This window comes from Pygoscelis adeliae, unplaced genomic scaffold, assembly GCF_000699105.1.
Source record: "Pygoscelis adeliae isolate BGI_AS28 unplaced genomic scaffold, ASM69910v1 Scaffold277, whole genome shotgun sequence".
Classification (NCBI taxonomy): Eukaryota; Metazoa; Chordata; class Aves; order Sphenisciformes; family Spheniscidae; genus Pygoscelis; species Pygoscelis adeliae.
Window position 1 is genome coordinate 1,075,103 of NW_008825218.1, and position 20,719 is coordinate 1,095,821.

Here is a 20,719-nt window from a genome sequence, read left to right on the forward strand (position 1 = left end):
TCCAGCTCTGTCTCACTTGCACTTTCTGAGCCAGTGAGATGCAAAGTCCATATTCAATACATGCTGGCTGTGAAGAGATCCTTCATGCCAGTAAATCTTGCCAGTTCTGAAAGTACTGGCCTTAGTCACGCTTGCACAGCACATCGCATTCACGTTTTGTTCAAGAACACTACAGAGAGTAGCAACCCCCCTTTAACTGCACAGTGTTTGCACATCTGTCACCATTGCTGTGTCCCTGATGCAGGTGTTCAGTGCTCCCTAGACGTATTGGATATAACTGCTGCACGTGTTGCATGCGTTAAAGTCCTGCTCTGGGATGTACAGTACAGCCAACTCCTTTCAGAGACACCAGTCTTGCTGCTCATTAATTGCACAGCTCTTTTGTACACCCTCCTAGAAATTCTGGGCGAGAGTACAAAAGGGCTGTGTTTAGAAAGCATCAAAAGAAAGATTTTGCCATTGACACTACAAATGGTTAGCTAATAAATGGCTGTACTCGGCACTGGTGAGGCCGCACCTCGAATAATGTGTTCAGTTTTGGGCCCCTCACTACAAGGACATGGAGGTGCTGGAGCGTGTCCAGAGAAGGGCAACGAGGCTGGTGAGGGGTCTGGAGAACAAGCCTTATGAGGAGCGGCTGAGAGAACTGGGGTTGTTTAGCCTGGAGAAAAGGAGGCTGAGGGGAGACCTCATCTCTCTCTACAACTACCTGAAAGGAGGTTGTAGCGAGGTGGGTGTCGCTCTCTTCTCCCAAGTAACAAGCGATAGGACGAGAGGAAATGGCCTCAAGTTGCGCCAGGGGAGGTTTAGATTGGATATAAGGAAAAATTTTTTCACTGAAAGGGTTGTCAAGCATTGGAACAGGCTGCCCAGGGAAGTGGTTGAGTCACCATCCCTGGAGGTATTTAAAAGGCGTGTAGATGAGGTGCTTAGGGACACGGTTTAGTGGTGGACGTGGCAGTGTTAGGTTAACGCTTGGACTCGATGATCTTAAAGGTCTTTTTCAACCTAAATGATTCTATGATTCTAAAATTCAATGTATTAGAAGAAATCAGAATCCACATTTTCAGGTATTCTGGCCTGGACAGTAAAGTAGGAAGCATTGCCTCCCATCTAGACCATGTTCAAAGACCCATAGTCAGACAACTATTTCCATCTTTTCTCTGCACCCTGTTTTCATACATACTGTCTACAGTAAGAGTCACAAAAATCTCACTTGGATGTCTGTCTCTCTTCACTAAGGAAGAGATATGTGTGTCTGAACATGGCCCCAGGAATCTAGAATTAATGAATATTTTATAGTCACATTAAAAAAAAAAGCACATAAATAAGAGTCCTGCTTAACTGATATTTATCCACAGCTGCTCCCATAATAGGAGACCAAGTTAATTAAAAACATCAGCAGCTATTGCTAATGGGGGAAGTGGAATAGATAAATACAAAATGCACACAACTGTTATTGTAGACTTTCACTATGACAAAGAGAAGCACTAGTTTTCCACAGCTGTCAGCCTAGAATATTTTGATGTGGATTAATTTACCCGTCACTAAAAATAAAATGAATTTGCTACATCATGCACTACTCAGTTGTTAGCTCATTTTGATCAAAACCCAAAACAAAATCCTGTTAACAGTTCAAATCAGGACGGCACTGTAGCTCACTGGTAGAGGAATGAAGGCTATTATTCTAATTTGGTTAGAAACTGGAGTTGTGTGAAACAATTTATATTACTAGCATTGCTTCCGATGGTATTTGTGACCCTTAAACAGCTCCCTTAACCTCTCCATGCCTCAGATGGAAGGCACGGAGGAGGTTATTTCAGAGGAAGTAACACCTACCTCTTTCCCAAGCTGGAATCTGAATGATTATCTGTGAAATGCTTTGGTTTTACTCATAGGTTTTGATAAAAGATATTCTCACAGTACAGTATTTTTTAGTCATATATACCATTCCAATGCACCTATGAAACAAGCTTGAAAAATGCACTTTGTATTGTACAGTATTGTAGAGAGAAACGCAACACAGTAATTTGTAACAGAGCTAAAAAAGATTCAGATGGCAAAACAAGGGGAAAATAGGGAAAACTCAAACTCTGTGTTATAGTATCCGCCCTCACCTTCCCCCGGAGAACTGCATCTAAGATATTTTCCCTCACTGACCACATGACAGACCTTACTACTATAGACTGGGAACCAAAGAGACTACTTCTAGAACAGCCACTATAAATATGACATCACGTTAATTAACCTTTCTTTTATTCCACTGTATGAGTTATATTACAATGGAAAGTCTAGATAATACGCTCATTAACTTTTCCATTCTTTGACCCAATAAGCTGTCGAATTCGAGCAAAAGTATTTGAAATAAGCTTAATTTGTCTCATTTTTTACTCAGTTATCTGCTCGGCATGAGAGATAACCTGTTTCTGATACGTGAAGCAGCAATTCTATAACAAGTACTAACCTGAAATTTTCTCTTTTGTACCTGTTTCACCATAAAGCGGTTCATTCAATCAAGGAAGGCTTTTAAGCAGATAGCGGAGCTGCAGCCATGACTAAGTGACAATAATGAGACTAGACAGCTTAAAACCTTGATATTGTTTCTGCTTCATACCCAAGCTGACACCCCACTGAGATCCTTCCACATTTGCCTCCCCTTACAGTACCGCAAAAGGCGCAGCTCATCACAAATAACAACATTAATGAGATTTCTATTGGGATTGCAATACCTTTTTCTATTGGGACCATTTGGACACTACTATTTGCCTAATTATTCCTCTCCTAATTAATTCTACTGCCAGTTGCAGATCTCCAGTTACGTAAATACTCTCCTGTGTTTGCTCAATTAAGTGGAAAGATTCCTGTAACCTAATATGTTAACATTGGGATAAAAACAGCTGCATAACCTCCACGCAATACAGAAAATATTGGAGCTCTCTAAAGGAAAAGCATATCAAAGCTCCTTAGACCTCTATTTTTTCCCCCAATATAAGTAGTTCCTTGTAATTTTCAAAGGTATATTACAATTCTTTTTTCCATCTTTCAGAGCTGGTAAAAGGTACCAGATTACCAGTGAGCACAAAATAGTATATTTCTTCGGACAGCTACGTGACAAGGAGCTTTAATACAACTTTACTACACCGAATGATACCACTACAGTCTTTAAAGGTTTAGGGAATAAAAGGGTTCGGCACTTCGCTACATTATTCAGCACTTACACATATAGCTAGGAATCACAAAAAAAGTACTTGTGTATAAGCGTATGTATTTTGTCTTCATGGCTTCCAATCCAGTGGAGAGACAGATAACTCATTTACCTAACTCTTTAGAGGAGTCTGCAACACTGTCAATGTTGGCCTTGTCTCATGAAGTCTGGCCAAAATCCACTTTTGGGAGATCCACAGAAAAATGGATTTCTCCCAGCAGGAAAAAGAACTTCATTCTGCAAAAGGACAAACTCTCTACAACTGACCACATGGCACGCTTCAAGGAAGAGTTAACTGACTAGTCAAGCTGCTGTACTGACAGACCATGTATCATCCCAAGCACTCCTCCCCAGACTACCTATTCCACGTAATAGATTAGGTTCAACACATGCTGCAGATGTGCACCTTTTTTTGAACAATTATAAACAACTTAGATGAATGTCTTCAGTAACTCCACGTCACCAGTTTCCGTACTTTCCCATGTGTGCACAACAACCTTGTTTGGTTTGGCTCATGACTAGTAATTTACACAAAAATTTACCTTTTGAGACCAGAATTACATGCCAGCAGGTAAATACTTTAGCACTACAGACAGAATTAGCTTTTATGAAATGACAATCTAAAATTTGTGGACATGTTTATGGTTAGTAGCTCCTTTAAATTCCATCCTGAGTTACACAGAGTGTCTCGGGATGCCTGGTTGTGACCGTCATTCAGTTCTATCATGGATTTGATCATTCTAAATATTCATATCAAGAAAGATTGCCATTATGGCAAAGTAAAAGTAGAACAAGTGTTTTAACAACTCCATTGCATTTTGACAGTTCTCATGATGACTGTACCTTTAAAACAAACACCTTATGATACATGTACATGCTGCTCACAATGTCTCTATTGACTCTCCCTTATCACCGACTTATTTAAGTTTCCAGTTGGAAGCCATCAGCTTTGAGAGAGCTGGTTAAGTATTTTAATGAGGTGCCAGCTTAGAGCTCAAATTTTAATACTCAAAAGGAATAACAGTTTATAACTACCAGCCTCCAAGGCTACGTGACACACATTACTTTCTAAGAACATAAACAGGATAATTTAATGTTACAAAACAGAATTAGACTTTTCATTCTCTGGGACCGTAAAATTATTTCAATATGTATTAGCTCTAGGTTTTCCAAACATTATCAACATTATCAATTCTATTCAATGCAAAGGCTTCCAGCTGTGACAGTTAAGACTGCAATTAAGAAAAAATCGTGCCAATTAATTAACCAAAAAGCCTCACAAGATAAAGGTGATACTAAGTCCTTTTCAAGGACACATCCCAGTTAATACAAGACTCCTGTTTAATTGTCCAGCAATGAAGTGCATTCTATAAATTATTTGGAATTGTACAAACAGAACTACTCCTCAGTAGGCTAGGCGTGGATTTTACGTTAGTCATCACAACGTAAATAACATATCTTAAACCCCAACTATGGATGCAGCAGATTATACACACAACCAAAAACAGAATGCTTTGAATTTTTATCTCAACGGTTACGAACCAGGAGAAAATCTCGATAGGATAACCTTCCATACAGACCAGGTTCCTTATAACCAGATAGCTTCCGCTTTCAGTGAAAATAAGTGGTTCAGAACGTCCTCTTCCTGTCTTCACCACAAAGATGTAGTCTTGGTTCCTAAAGTGAGGTGTAGACACTTCTCTCCTCCAAAACTAATCTAATCCTTGGTTCTCAGGACACCAAAAGAACTTCTTTTCAGAGTTCTTCTCCACACCTATTAACTTCTACAACCACATTTTTTCTTTCAGTTCCTCATATATATGCATTTAGAATACAGCATGTTTGATTTAAGCCTGCTTGATTTGGTATTTTGTTTCAAACACAATGCAGAGAACAGGCTTATTGCCCTGCTACAAGCCAACTTTGGCCTCTCTCCCATACACCCTCTTGAACCTCTCCCCTTCACCCAGATCAGCACATAATCCTCCAAACACACTTCAGCAGGCATGACCAAACTCAAACTCAAAACTTTTAAAATAGATGGCTACTTGCAAATACCTGTATACAGTATCAAAAGATGCACTTTTTTTCCCTAAACCATCTTGTCCATATTCCACAGGCTATGCTTTCCACTGACCACCTTTAGAGATGGCCATCTTACTACCTTTTTTGCCAGCCTGATCTATCTTCCTGAGATGGTCTGACTGGTATACGTCTAATCAAACTCTGAACTCAACTTCGATTTGATCTCAACTTTTATTTAACTTTGAAGTACACTGCTTTTATTTAAGACTTGAAGGGTTGAGGGAGTTAGAGGTGGGGAGGCACTAGTATGTTTTTCTAATTATATCAGCTGATTTTTTAGAAAAGATATTATCTCTATTTTTAAAAAATTGTGGTATCTCTCCAATAGATGGATTGGACATGCAGTCAGCAAATAGATAAGTACCTGAATTTGCTTCATTCATTTCTGAGGCAGAAGAGGCAAGAATCTTCTGTTGCGCTGTAAAACCTCAAGCTGAAAACTGCAATTCAGGTACAGTTCTCCTCCCTTAAAGGGAAAAAAAAGGAAAAAAAATCATTTATCTGACGATGACCAGGAAAGAGACTAGCAATTTGTGGTGAGCTAAAGTCAGTATAAAACATTCAGATATAGATCATCTGCCTGAATTGTACCTCCTACTGTCCCAATTGTCAAAACGAAAATCTACATGTTCCCAGAAGTGCAGTTCTTCACGAAACCCGAAATATGTCCCGTCCACCTCCAATGAACAGAGGCTAATCAATGGTTAAAACAAGCATTGGTAAGAATGTAGTCTGGGTTAGACTACTATAAAACATGCTTTAGCTAGATATAAAAGCCTGGTAATAAATTTACTGTAAAACAAGATGTAAGAATAGCCCTTGTCGTAAAAACACTAAAGCACGTGGATGTATATCTTGTACAAAGTTAAGCTGAACTAGAAGACGACATTAACCACCTGAACTTGCCATCTGCCTCTCTGCCAGGGTGTTACCACCTCCACCACAGAGTCAGCAGACTACTTCATGCAAGCACTATCTTATCATTCAGGCAAAAATTCAGACAAGTTAGCTCAGATCACCAATTTAAATTACTAGGCTTATCTAGCTCATTTTGCCTGCAGCAGGTTACAGGACACTCACGTCACCCTTCTGGATGCCTTGCAAAAGGCGGCAGTTACCGATGGGGAGAGGATCAGGAGGAGCTGCAAGTCAGGGGGAAACAAACATCCAGTTACAGCTCTATGTATCAAATGAACATTTCCATAGCAACCACTGACTCAATCATCCCAATTTTCAGGGTTAAAGTTTAATTTAATTAAAAAAAGAAGCATAAAATATTAATTTGAGCCTGTTACAAAACATAATTAATCCACCTGTTTCAAAAAACTGATAGGCCATAAATGAAATAAACATCTATAGTAGATTAAAGTGTTAGGGTTTGTGCATTTCTGTTGATATTTTGGGGCATTACGTTTGCTCATTTCTGCGGGTAAGAAATGAAGGTGAATTCTACCTGATCTGTACAAATACCTCTGCACTCAAAAAAAAAAAAGTTGAATTTTAACTAAAAATAGTAGTAATAATGCAAAAGTAACAGTGAATTGCCTAGGAAAAAAAAAAAACAAAAAACCCAAACCAATGAAGTTTGCAAGCATCTCTTCTCTCTAGTTTTTCAAGGGTGGTTGTTGTTGTTATACATCAGGAATGAATGTGCTCCATATAGTTTAAAAACGTGATCCCCTTCCCTTTCACCGTGTAAACAAGATCATTTACAAGAGCTGGTTCAAAGTCAAGATTACAGTTATTTACCAACAACTAATCCAGGCTGTGAGTTAACCACGCCACAGAGAGAACGACTTGGCAGCTTAGACACGACAGCTCACACAGCTATATCGCTTCCATGGCCAACCTGTGCCCAGAAACACTGCGTAACACAGCCGAGAGCTCCAAACTGCTCCACGCAGAAGCCAACTCAAGCGTTACTTCACTGTCGTCTTAAAACTGGAAGCATAGAGTGCAGGTGCAACAAACTGCCTTTTTGGGGGTTTCTTGCCACTTTCTCTCCAGCTAAAGGACAGAATTCACTGGTTTCTATTTTGTCCAACTATTGGTTAACTGAAAGCATTTTCTCTTACAAGCTTAACATATAAAGCAAACTTCTGTTGTCATATACTTCAGTAATCCTCATTAAAAAAAAGTATTTTACACACACACTTAACTTCTAAACGCTGCAATGTCATAGAATTTACTGGCAACCCAAGTACTACCAAAATGTACATTCAAAGAAATATCAATGATGAGATGAGAGCAAAGCAAACTGTAACGATCAGAATCCATGCTAGGACAGTCAGATGAAGGCAGGTAATCAAAACAAACTCACTATCACACCTCCAACACTTAACCTACTGGTTTCTTAACTGTAAATTTCCTAATACAAAAGATTTAATGTAGATTTCTAAATATTTGAAAGAAAAATACAAGACATACCACAGAGATGATGTGACAAAGTGAATTGAAAATTCTTGGAATATGACTGAAGAACATAGTCACACTATACACAGATACGTGACGTATAAAGCCCTCTTTAAAGACAAAACCCTGGTTCTCCCAGTAGTAACACTCTCTGCAGCTCCACAAGAAGTTGCCTCTGAGTAAGTACGAGCACGTAGCTTCAGCTTACCGCCCTTCATGGAACAAGACAAAGCAGATCTACTCTCATGCAGTGGTAAGGGGCCTTAGGGAAGGAAACAGGGATGATGCCAGAAGGACATTGATAATTTTGCACAGCTCCTTCTGCTTATATACTACTCCAGGTATACAGTACAACAAATATAAACAAAAAACACTTGCAAATACCTGGAAGCTTTCTGTTAAGTGCTAAAAACTGCAAACCAGCCTGCCTTCTTTCTCTCCTTTCCCACTTCTGTCTTAACCCCCTCCCTCTCCCAGCCGCATGCTCCTCCTACATCTCTTGAGTTGACTGTGGCACCTGACTACAATATGACCCAAATCAATGGTCACAGAACAAGAATTAACCAAAAAGACATCTGCTGCTGGATTAGGAGATTGGGGCTGGCTTGCTGATCATGTGGTCGGATGATCACTAGGCCTAGCACAGGCAACGTGAAAGGAGCACATACTCCTTTAGCATCGGCAAGTCTTCAGCTTAATTAGTTTCTACTGTTTATATGCAAGTAAAAGAACAAGTAAGAAGGTGCAGTGCTGAAGAGGATACAACTGAGGATTTCCCTAATAACCGAATTCAGCTGAAATGAGACATCACTAGCAACTGTTAGATGTTTAATTTTGGTATCTTACCTTTTATCAGCAGCACAAAAGTCAACATTTCAACAAATACTGTATTTTAGTGTCTGAAATATGGCTTTAGATACAATTTCAGGGGAATGACGGTTGCTTGCTGAGTTCAGAGAGCCAGATTTAGAACAACTGGTATTCCACAGAATCCTTGAAAGCATCTGGAATAAGTGGCTAATGAACATTTCAGCTGAAGGCTTTATAGGACATTTTCAAGCTTTCGCATATGGCAGAAGAGAACTTGGACTCTGAAATGTACTATGACCGTATTTGTATATACCTGTGTAGGAGGGATTACCCTCTAAATATTTTCAATGAGTTCTGAATGTCGATGCCTCTTAAATGCCAGCAGTCATCAGGTTCAGCTGATCAAAATTTAGTCCATTTATTTGTGGAATAAACAGCTTAGAATAACCTTTCTTGTTTCAGATTGCTACTTCAATAAGAAGGCTGACAACCTGCTCATACAAAAAAATCTGCTCATTTTCAGCAGTCGCTCATTTTGTTGTCAGTCACTAAGACTATTATCAGCGGCTTGTCATCCTGACCAAGGATGGCAGGACAACAAGTAAATTGACTCAAGGTCCTGTTTTTATAATAAGCTCATACTAAACCATACAGTTACAGTACCTATGATAGCTGAATGAAACTGCTAACTTCATACTATCTTTTAAGAGGTCAAGGCTGGTGCCTTCTCTGCTTGTCCAAGCAAATTTTCACTTTCTGATCTGATAATAAAAAAAAAGAGCAGCAGAATAAGATAGAAATCAGGGATGTAAGATTGCAGAGGATGGATCAGAAAACCCTAATAATTCTTTTCTAGAACTAAACAATATGAAATGCTATTAATATAAACAGGTGGGTTTTTTTGCTTAACAGTAGAGATTAGAAACAAGTAAAAAAAAAGAAGAAAGGAAAAGAAAAAAGAGAAACCAAGACGGGCAGCTAAGCACCAAAGTCCACTGACAGCCTGCAGGAGAGATAGACACCTCATTTTTATTTGTATCCTTAAAAATTACTCCTGCTGCCAAGGCTACAGTGTCGATCTGCCCTATTTGCAGCCACCAGAAGCCAGAGATGAATACAATTGCAGTACCGCAAGATCTGGCATGCTAGGTAAAGGCACTACTTTATTAGTGGCATTCCCATCCTCGGATCCTCAATAAAAGAGGAAAATCACCAATGGCAACTAACTTGGAATGAACACAAAGCACATTCAAATAACCATCGGAAGTGCCCAAAGGAGACAGACATTAACCACCCTCACGCTCATCCTCAGTGTAGACCTGAAACACCTTTGGGTCCGACATCCACATTTGACAGTTCTTCCCTTGAATGTTGTTTGGTTTGTTAAAAATCAGAAGCATCAAATAACAGTGCCTGGTGCAGTTACTGAACCTAAATATAGCCCTCTAACAATTGTTTAATTTATTTCCCACTGTCATGCACTAAGACTTTTGCCTTAGGTCAGAACAAAAGAATTCCAGACTCATGCCTGTGTTAGGTGCAGAGAGATTTTGAAATGACAGAAGGACAATAACTATTAATTATATGTTGGAAGGTTATTTGTGAAGAGCAGGCAGTTCAGGGGAGGGGCGGGGAGGGGGAGAGAAGTCAAATTGCTTTCCAAGAATAAAAAGGAAAACTTTTTCAAAAACAGTATACTTCGCCATTTTATCTTTGCTTCTCTCCCAAGACCAAAGGCAAAGATCTTGTATTATGACTCTATCACTACAAAATTATTTTTATATGTATAAAATTAAAATGTTATTATTCTCCAAAATAATAAAACTACAAAATCTAAAAAAACCCCAAAAAACCAAAGTATCTGTCAATTCAGCTACAAGATACATAAAATGCTACCTGACAGCATCAGTTTAGTTGTTCTTCCAGATTACAAAGGTTTACAAATAAGAATGGCATGCTTGAAAGATTCCTGTAATAGATTGACCACAGCTGAGAAGTTTAGCAGGACATGAGCAAGTACGGTGATCATCAGTTCAGGAGTCAGATAAAGAAACAAACTCCTTAAAAACTCTGTGTTACAGTTCCAGTTAATTACCTACTAGAAGAAGAAAATAACACAGACCTTTAAAAAAAGCCTCTCAAAACAACACTGGAGCTTTCAGGAATGAGTCACTCTACCTGCTGTATGGGACTGGATGTAAACAGTCTGCTGTAAAAAGAAGATCCCACCCGCCTTCGGACTGAGCCTAGGAGCACAAATGCAGAAGTGGCAATGGTGGTGCCCCCCTGTCAGGAAGGGGAGCTGCTCTTTCCACTGTTGCTGGACACAGCGGGTCGTACGGTTCGTCTTTTCCAGACTGTAGTCTGGGAGGTTGGAAAGAATCATATATAAGGTTTTGTTGTTGTTGTTGTTAAATTACAGTTCAAAATAATTTAGGAGGTTTAGATACTGTTTCATTACAAGCTATTTTTATTACATCTCTTCTACAATATAAAAAATATTGTCTTTAAAATTAAGTTTAAAGCAATATAGAAGAAACTTTTTTTAAAAGCACTTTATCCCCAGAGCTCAAATAAGGTTATGTAAACAAACGTGCATTTGTTAGGCTACAGAAACCAGTAAGCCTTTTGTCTAGGTGCTTCAGTTTCCTTTTTTTTCTTTTTTTTTTGTAAAATGCTGACAGATTTGTTAGGTACCAACAGGTCGAGCAACCTAACAGTTCAGCTCTCTTTTCACTACCTACCATTACCTTCACAGTATCAAGACCCTCTTTAGTCAAAAATAAATGAGGCTATTCCATTTGACAGCATACTTTTCCCCCTGCCTCCAACAGCTGTAACCTAATAACAAAAATTAAAATTAATATTAATTGCCAAGCCAACCCCACAAATTTCTATTAATTTAGAATTAAAAACAGTGACTGCATCATATAATCTTGTTTCTTATGCTTTGCTATCTCTCCTCTTCTTGACAGTACAAAACACGTATCATGCATACTTAGAATCTAGTATATTCCCAGTTAAACTGTAGAATATGGCAGCATCCAAGCATCCCCAATTATCTGCATCGAGACATAAATGGATCATAATTTATCAGTCAGTTTGCTTATGCAAAGTAAGTATTATAAATCAGACACGATAAGAGAGGAGTGTGTGCAGAAGGTATCTCGGAGATAAAAATCTATGTGAATCTAAACCAGAAAACATATGCTTTCAACCTAGAAAAAATCAAAACCCACAGCTGTCTTCAAGAAACTACAGCATGTCAAATTCAGCTTTGCTTGTGCTCAGAAGATCTTTCTTGGAAGGGCTGTAGCTATTTTTTTTTTCCTTCCAATTTAAGCTTTTTCTAAAGATGGGCTAGAAAAGGACTAAGACTGCACATGCACATCTTCGACTAGTATCTCATAGAGAAAATAACTTCTTCTGAGAAGCTTGTGAGGAAGATTTTCAAATCAGTGGCTTGTCTGCTACCTATGCTCTTTCTCCCCACCGTGACTGCAGTTCGTTACTTGTTTTAATGGCACAAATGAGAGCCAACCTAAGAAAAGGAATCTAAAAAACTGTAATGTTTTACATCCCGTTACTCTGTCACATGCAAAACCAAGCTAGTATAAATAGCCCTGTACTACATGCAGGGGAACTAAAATAAAATCTTGCTTATTGGATGTCTAGTATCCGTGAAAACTACTGTAAAACAGGTATTGCATCACGAGTGGCAAAAATTCCTTCAAGGGGAGAATCCAGCAGGGAGAAGATTGCAGAAACTTGTATTAGGTTTTCAGGTACTCTGCGGGAAGGCAGCATCTGAACCAAGGGACTAGCCCACCCAAGCAAGCGTAGGAAGAACCCCACAAAAACACAGAAAACTGCGTGTGACAAACGCAAAGACAGAGGTCATTTGGCCCCAGACGCATGGGTATCTAAACTAGATAACTTTATTTCTTGAATAAAATGCTTTAACACCTCTAAAGCTGTATAGTCATTTGTCTTGTCTGCTTATGTTTCTGGAATGGTAAAAAAAAAAACAACCAGAAAGGCTCATTAACCAAATCTTTAGCTGCCGCTAGGTACTGATTAGCTCAGCACTCCTCTAGCTGTATTTTGACACGTTTTGCGAAGCTAGTGATTGTGAGTGTGAAGGGGCTGAGTGGCGAACAGAACCTGACTCTGAATTTGTTTCTCTGCAGCTGTCTCAGCTGTGCTGCCAGGAGAAAGCAAAACGCAGTGACACCCTACACTCGATTAACTGCTAGTTAGCCATCTCTGTAACCATGAAATCAGAAACCACCAATCTAGAAGTATATGCAAAGAGCTTGCATCATAAAGAAAACACAATTTTGAGCAATATTCTATTTCTTTTCTTAGCAGGTAGGCTAAAGTGCTCAAAAGCAAGTGCTTAAAGGCTTGCATATACGTCGGATCATCTAAGCACGTAAACATGTGGCCTGATTTGCTAAAGAACCCAGTGTTCAGCAGTTTGCACTGGGGGGTAAGTGTTCTCAATATACGCTCAGAAATAAAACAAAATTAGGCCTTTCATGGGTTTGGGGTTTGATTTTTGGGTTTTTTTGGGGGGGGTGTTGGGTTTTTTTAAAAGATGTATAGGGAAATTCTAGTGGCAAGCACTTTACATTATTAGAACATACTAATTATCTTATCACTGCATACAATGAAAAATTAATTTTATTTGGAATAAGAAAAGTTGTTCAATAATATTTGGCATAAGAAAAGTGATTCAAGATGTGGCATTCTCTCTAAAGAACCAGGTTTTGAAATCATGATTACAGAGAGATCTCCAGCTTTCAGCTGAAGTAAGAATACTAACATTTTCTGTCTTTCAGTTGCAGGAAAAAAAACCAACACAAAAAAAACCCCAAACCAACCCAAACCTGAAAGCCAGAAAATCTCATTTGAGCTTTAAAAGTCTGCAAGCCCATTGCATTAAGGTCTGATTAGTGGTTTCCTGCTACTTGTCAGTATTGAAGGGAAAGATAAGTTATCTTCATGGAAGGCAAAATAATTCTTAATGAGGATAATTAAAATATGGTTTAATGAACCTATTATAAGATACACTTACAGAACTATACAAAAACATAAAATCTTGACACAAAATAGACGAGGTTATATGATCTCCTAATTTTTTTCTGGCAACAAAATGGCACATAACACATAACAGCAGTAACACACACCATTTCTAAGGCTGCTGACACTGAAACACAGTTAAGACATTTTTAGGTGGCTAACAAACCTCCGCTTACCCAACTGCTGCAGCTTGTCGAAATTTATCTTGGCTCTGCAGTGGTAGAATTCACATCCTTTAATTGAGGTAAACAACTGAGCAGTGAAAATTCATTACAGTGATTCAAATACAGATTAGAGGCAGGAATTAAATAATTAAAAATTAAAGAGATTCTGCTGAACTATAAAGGATGGAAAGAAAGAAAGAGGTTAACAGGAACAAATGGGTTAAAAGCTTGATCTACCAAAGCTTATAGCAAACCTACTGTACAATGGTTTAATTTACCAGTCTCCACGCTCTTTTGCTATTGTCTTATACCACTAAGAGATTACCGATTTGTATTCCCATGATGCCTGTAAGACTACTTCAGTCAATGTCAGTTTTCTAACACATCTGAGATACTGTTGTTACCAGGCTAGAATATTTCAGACTGACAGACAGTCCAGAGTAGGATGTAAGGAATACATCCTGACTTTCCTGATCTTCTCTGTTGGAAAGAATCAGCACAGGTTCATGCGCTACTTGCTTTCTTCTGTAACTACCATCTAAGCCTCAAGAGGCTTTCTCCACTAGCTTGCAAAGCTTGGTAGATCATTAGCAAAGGACAGGAATAGCCAAAACAACAAGCAGGTCTAAACTGTATAGCATTTTTCTCTGGGGGTACTGTGGAGTTGTCTAGTATCTCCTCACAAGAGTTGAAAGTAGAAACCAGACAGGGAGAGCACTCACTCCGCACATTTCATGGACTATGGTCTATCTACAAAATGACACCTTAATTTTCAGAATTTTGGTTATTTGCAGAATAGTTATTTGCTTTCAATAATGAAAGCAATAGAGTCAATGTCATATCCCCCCCCCCAATTACAGTAAAGTTTTGAGTTTCTTGACAGAAGTTCTTCTCTTGCCAAGAACAAATAGACAGAAGGACTGACTAACTGGTCAATGATCTTTTCTGAACACCTGACTACCTACTGCGCTTCCTAAAAAGCAAAATGTCTCATCTTCAACCATATACATGTCTTAGTAATACATATGGAAGTCAATGAAATATACACCAGTTAGAAGAGCAGACCCAAGAACCTACTACATCTACCAAAAAGAAAAACTATAATCAAACGCTACTGAAATATTACAGCATTCCACATTGATGCTAGGCTAAAAAGCTGGTTTTAGAGGCTAGTTTCACTGTATGTTATTGAAAACGTACCACAGCAAATTTGCATAACTCCGTCATGTACAGTTGTCATCACGCGGCACCCAAAAGCGGTAACTATTTCATATCAACGTCGCTTTCAATTAATAGACTGCTGACTGGTTTATAGCACCTGCATCTGTCACAGCTTCCTTTCTAGCCGTGTTCTGTGGCCTTGTACTCTATGCAGCATGCATATATCACATGCGGTTACATCTCCCCACTTGATGACTTCTTTTAAAATGGGCTATACTGTGCCTTTCCACAGGAGGAAAATGCAGAGCGTTCTTTACAAGTGTCATTCAATAAGTGCTCAGCATATAGCCCATTTCCTAACTTGCCTTACGAGAACTGCAACAACATAGATAAAATGTTTGTAGCCTTACAAAAGCAACGTGCATGGACATTCAGGTGAAAAAAAACCCACAAATATTCTACTCATGAAAATGAAAGCTAAGTTCAACATTTGCACGTGTTTTTACAAAATCAAAAGAGCAAAGGACTTTTAAGTGATGATACTCCGCATTCTTACGCAAAAAAAGTTACCAAAGGACAAATTTAATACTGACCATTCAAACAAAGTAAAGGTTCTACCTTTCTTCAGATAAGGACTGGAAACACCACACGTAATCTTTCAGTGAGCTTATTCTTTGGAAAGGGGACCGCTCATTTCCCAAACGTACCATGTTCTGTTGCGTGATCACAGATCAGTGTCCTCAACTACCTCCAAGCCTGACGGCTGAGCAACAGGGTATCAGTTTTTGTCTTTGGGTAAGACAGCATTTTAAAAACAAATGCAAACAAGACTACGGGGTATGAAATACTGTAAAGCTAAATTCGGGGACTTGTCAGAAACAGCAGGTCAAGTTACTCAGCAGCACAAAGGGCCTCTGTGTTTAAGAACCTGTCTTTCAAAGAGATACCGTGTATATCATCCCTGCAATTCCACTCCTGTTACTGTAGGTTGGACTTTGTTACCAAAGCAAAGACACTGCTTGCTACCAGATTGTCAAACAAATCTGATAATTGGGCTGGAGATGGAAGGAGGGGTGAACAATTACCAATTTGCCTAGCAAATGAGAATTTAATTGAAGTAAAAGACTGCTTTTCTTCTGTTCCAAAACGCAGAGTAGTAGACAGGGGATTCAGAGATCCCTTTTGTCCGTGTTTCTGTTATCCAGTGCATCCAGCAGTCTTAAATACCTGGAAGGCAGTTCCTCAGTACTAGCTTTTCTAACTTGCATCAATTCTTAACCTCTCCCCTTTCCTTACAGTGCAAGGCTACTTGCCAGTATCGTCTGCGTTAGCTGTCCAACCCCCTCCATCTCAGTAGAGGAAACTCACTAATACCAGCATTAACCGCTTGCAATTCAGCAGTCCACAATACGGTACGAGTTACGCCGTGCTGTATGAGGTAGCTTCCCAGTACTTCCTTTACTGTAGCCTTGTTAATTAAAATGGATGTTGCAAAACTGCAGTAAGTGCTAATAAAATTTGTTCACTGTCTCCTAAGTCCTCTTGAAAAACGTGTACGCAGAAATCCAGACATTATACTTAGCCACACCATACAGCTGGCACTGCAGCGTCGTTTACAGAAACGCAGAGGAAAACAAAATACAGAACCTTTTCCTGGTAGATATGGGTCACAACTAAACGTTTAAACAGAAAAGGCTTGGTGTAACCAAGTTCTATTGCACAAACCAGAGCGAAAGCTTCAGGACGTCACCTTACGCCTGCAGTGGAGGAGGGGGATGAGGAAAGAGCATATTAAAAATAAAAGCAGAGGAAGTGCTACAAATGCTTCCACTTTATCTAACATCTCTGCCGATTGGCTGGGAGAGCTGTTGCTACACGAACTCTGCCTGCTCCTACCACACATAGTAAGCCCCGCTCTCCTTACAACAGACTACCACGGCAGCACGGCAAGCCGTACGGAATTAGAATGCCCAATGACCATCCTCCCTCAAGCTGAGCGGAAAAGTAACAAGTTTGCCTGAGAACGTACAACTCCCCGAAATTAAGCTGTGTACGGGCAGAAAACCTGAGTCTATAGACGTTTCCTGCGAAGCCATGCAAACTTGTGTTATACGAGTTCTCATTTCCAAAGCAACAGAACGTGGTTCAAATTGTCCGATAAAAATCTTTTAAAACTGCATGATCATTGTAAGAAGGAAAGCAGAGAGACCAAGGTGAGGCCATTTCGAAAGGTACTAAACCGAAAGCAAAAAGCAAATTGAACTCCCTCCTAAAAGAAAACAAGCCATGGATTTACAATTAAAATACCCTTAAAGGTTTTGGGTTTTTTTTTTATAATAAAAAAAAAGATTTCCCTTTTTGTGTGACCTGTGTATTAAAATCAGCACTGACAAGACTGTACCTGAGGGTCTAAAAATCTCACCTGTCCCAGCATTAACTCTTGTTATTGGAAATGAAGGGTGTGCCCTAGCCCAGGGAAATGTGATGCAAAAATACCTGCTGCTTAAGATATGAAATGGAAAAGCTAACATACTACCTCTTCAGCTCCTATTCTAATGCAGAGCAATGTTGAATTTGGAACAAAATCCAGAAACTTAATAAAATGGACAGCAATGTTCTGAGAACTGATATGCTTGAGCAAGCCCTGAGCGGGCCATGGGATTCAGTAATACACTTTGATCATAAAAAAGTAATATAAACTGAACGATCCCAAGTAACAGGCCAAGCTACTGAGAAAATCCTCCACGTATAATTAAAAAGAATAAGTTAATAAGGTTGTCTGATTAATTCAGGTCCGTCAATAGTATAATTGTTACAGCTTTAGGTGTCATCTTCAAAAACAGCATTAATGTGAAAGACCTTGCATGCAGATTTCAGCAGCAAGTGGGACTTAAATCTCCAACACTAAAACCTGATTCAGTTGTGGTGAATGGGAAAATTCTTCTCCAATTACAAAAAGTAATTGACCAAGAAGTCACGAGCCCTTCGTCACGGGAGTCAGTTACACATGGAAACTATAAGATATGCACGTTTGGGTTTTGCAACAATACCCATTAGGGCCATAAAATAAATAATTGCATGTACAAACACGTTACCACTAAGCTGCATTCTGCAGTTCTGCCTAATGCAAAATACCCAACAGAATTTTATTTCCGTGGAAGTTGTGTTTGTACATAAAGCGTGATTTGAACTCCACCAATGAAAAAAAAAAAATAAAAAAAAAAATCAGAAGGTGGCGACATACACAAACAGCAAATCAATGAGGCAGTTAGATGTAACCCTTCTGCTTCCTTACCGCACCCGCAGGACAGTCAGAGACAGGAATGCTGGCACATGCCTCAGCTGCTTCCGTGCACCGTCAGGTGGCCGCGGCTGCACAGACAGGCGATTGCAGCAAACTCCCCTATGACCTAAGAAATTCATGCACTCCTGAAGACAGGATCCAGTTATAAACATGGAACCGAAGAACAGAGGCCAATGATATCTTATTTCAACGATAATATAAAGAGTGATTTGTCCACCGCCTAAAATTCAATGCTGTGATGACAGCATTGTTAATATTATATTTCAACACATTAGTATTTCTTCAAATTATTTGTTTTGGATGAGAATTTCATATCAAAGTTATTGTTTTTGACAGATGTATGAACAATTATTTTCCTACTGTCTTGAACAAGTAACTTTACCCTGATTTCTTTGCAGTAGGGGCTGTAGTATCTTAGCCCAGTGTTTGCTTCTGTAAGGAGCACCATGAATGAAGTCACGATTGTTTTCATGTCAATACCATCACTTAATTAAACAGTACAGTTACACCCTCTCATTTAAGTTGTGGTTAAGAGCCCTGTGGCTGCGGGTGGAGGAGGGGGGAAGTAGGATGAAATGTAAGAAGGAAGGGATATCTCTTCCAGGGAATGGGAGCCCAACTTAAGTTCACATATAAAAATTAATCCCCAACTGCCTTTAAAACCCAAGAAAGTCATCTTTAACTCAACAGGAACTTCTTTCCTTCCCAAAAAGTATTTACGGGCTATTGTCTGCTTTTGCCCAGAGGAGCGTACGTCAGCAATAGGTACGTCCGTCCCTTTATATACTGTCTAGGCGGTTAGTACAATGCTTAGCCTCCTAAGAATTCCTTTTTGCAGAACCATCTTCATTCAGCTGCTTGCTGAGGTCTTTGCCTTGCTGACGATTTTGAGCTTTCTAATGTAAAGCCTGTTTTAGCCTGTGACTCCTTATAGCTTACACTGTGAAAGGACTGGTTTATAATTTCTTAGTACAGACTGCAAACAAAATAAATAGGCTACCTAATTAAACATTAACTTTAGGAAAGACCTACTTCAGTGTGTTCTGAACTGCCCTAATCACCTATCAAGTACCTTGGTTTAAAGCAATAATATCCTACTAACCCACATTTGCATCTTCATTGAAAATATACAGATTTTAAGTTAATTCGAATTACTTACTGCATCTTACATGCCAGTTTCATCTCAAAGAAGCTAAAAAGTACTTCTAAGGGGAAAAATATTTTTATGTATAAGCAGAAATTAAAACAAATACGGCTGTTATCTAAACTCTGTTTTAAAGAACATCTAAAAGTAGATAACATCTAAAATCTAACACTGTTAGATTTTTTTTTTTAAACCACATGGCGTAACTGTCAGGGTTAAAAAACCAAAGATTTAATCAGACAAACCCAAGCTCTAGACATACATTGTAACACGGAGACCTCTTTCAATGTTCTCATCAACGAATTCATGCATGTCTCAACATCATATTCCCTTTTTTTTTTAAGCATAAAAACCTTTTCAAGTCTGTAACATCTTTGTTCTTCCTTCTTTAAAGAAAACCACCCAAAAAAAAAGCCTTTGCTTTTTTAACTGACAATATTCTGCAAGAACACTTACAAGAGACAGGCCCCACTTTCTCCTTTTAAAGAATTATCATTTTCATGATGTTTTATACAATGAGGGAACAGATTATCTTCCATAGAAGATGAATACTATAGGATATCATTGCGAAAAGCAGCTGTATCATAGTTAGCTATATGGCATTTATATTTAACATAGCAAAGCGTAAAATGAAAATAGAGAACACAAGTCAGACTGCATCATCTTCAATATTCTGAAAGTTAAATACAGTATGTTCTGGAGGTAGAAAAATAAAGATTGTAGGGGGTGTGTGTCCAAGTTTTCTTAGAGAGTATCATTTTGCAAAACCAACTTACATCAAGATACACGCATTTGACATGAGCACTCAGGAGTTGAAAAGCAGAAATACACTAATCATCGCACATATTGCGATAAAACTGATGGCGAAAAAAGTTGTCATTCCCAGTAGGGCTGTTTCAAACACTGTAAATACTGCTTCTAAACACATGGGGAAAATGAAACTTTAATAGGAAAGATATTGACGAGTATTGGGAAACTTCTCAAAGCATCAACTCATTCCTTTACAGAGATGAAAGCTGTACGTGAAAGGTTTATTATCTGCTGCTCCACTTGCACTGGATCGTAACTGCGAACAGAAACGCAAGCCACAGATACATGGACGAGGAGAAGGCACGAAGCATGGCTGGGAAGTTACAAACTTTCCACGCCAAGGAGCAGAGAGTCCTCTGAAGGCATCGCTGGTTGGTAGGAAAAAAATAATCCTCTGGCTTCTGTGCTCAGGAATCAGTCATTCGGTGCAACCCACCCACTAGCAAGTCGTGCTTTCGGTTCCGCCAGCCCGGTTAAGCTCGGCGGAACTGCGCTCATCCCGAGGCCGGAGCTGGGCAAGCAGCGGGCAGTGCCCGCCG

At 39.1% G+C, this 20,719-nt stretch overlaps 1 long non-coding RNA gene across 2 annotated transcripts in view; it reads right to left on the reverse strand.

Moving 5' to 3' along the window:
• The window catches only part of LOC103921320, a 33,435-nt gene that overhangs the window by 9,875 nt on the left and 2,841 nt on the right, over positions 1-20,719 (reverse strand). For both annotated transcript variants that reach the window (XR_663849.1, XR_663848.1), the window contains exon 2: positions 5,655-5,756. This is a non-coding gene — a long non-coding RNA (uncharacterized LOC103921320). The remainder of the gene's footprint in view (positions 1-5,654; positions 5,757-20,719) is intronic.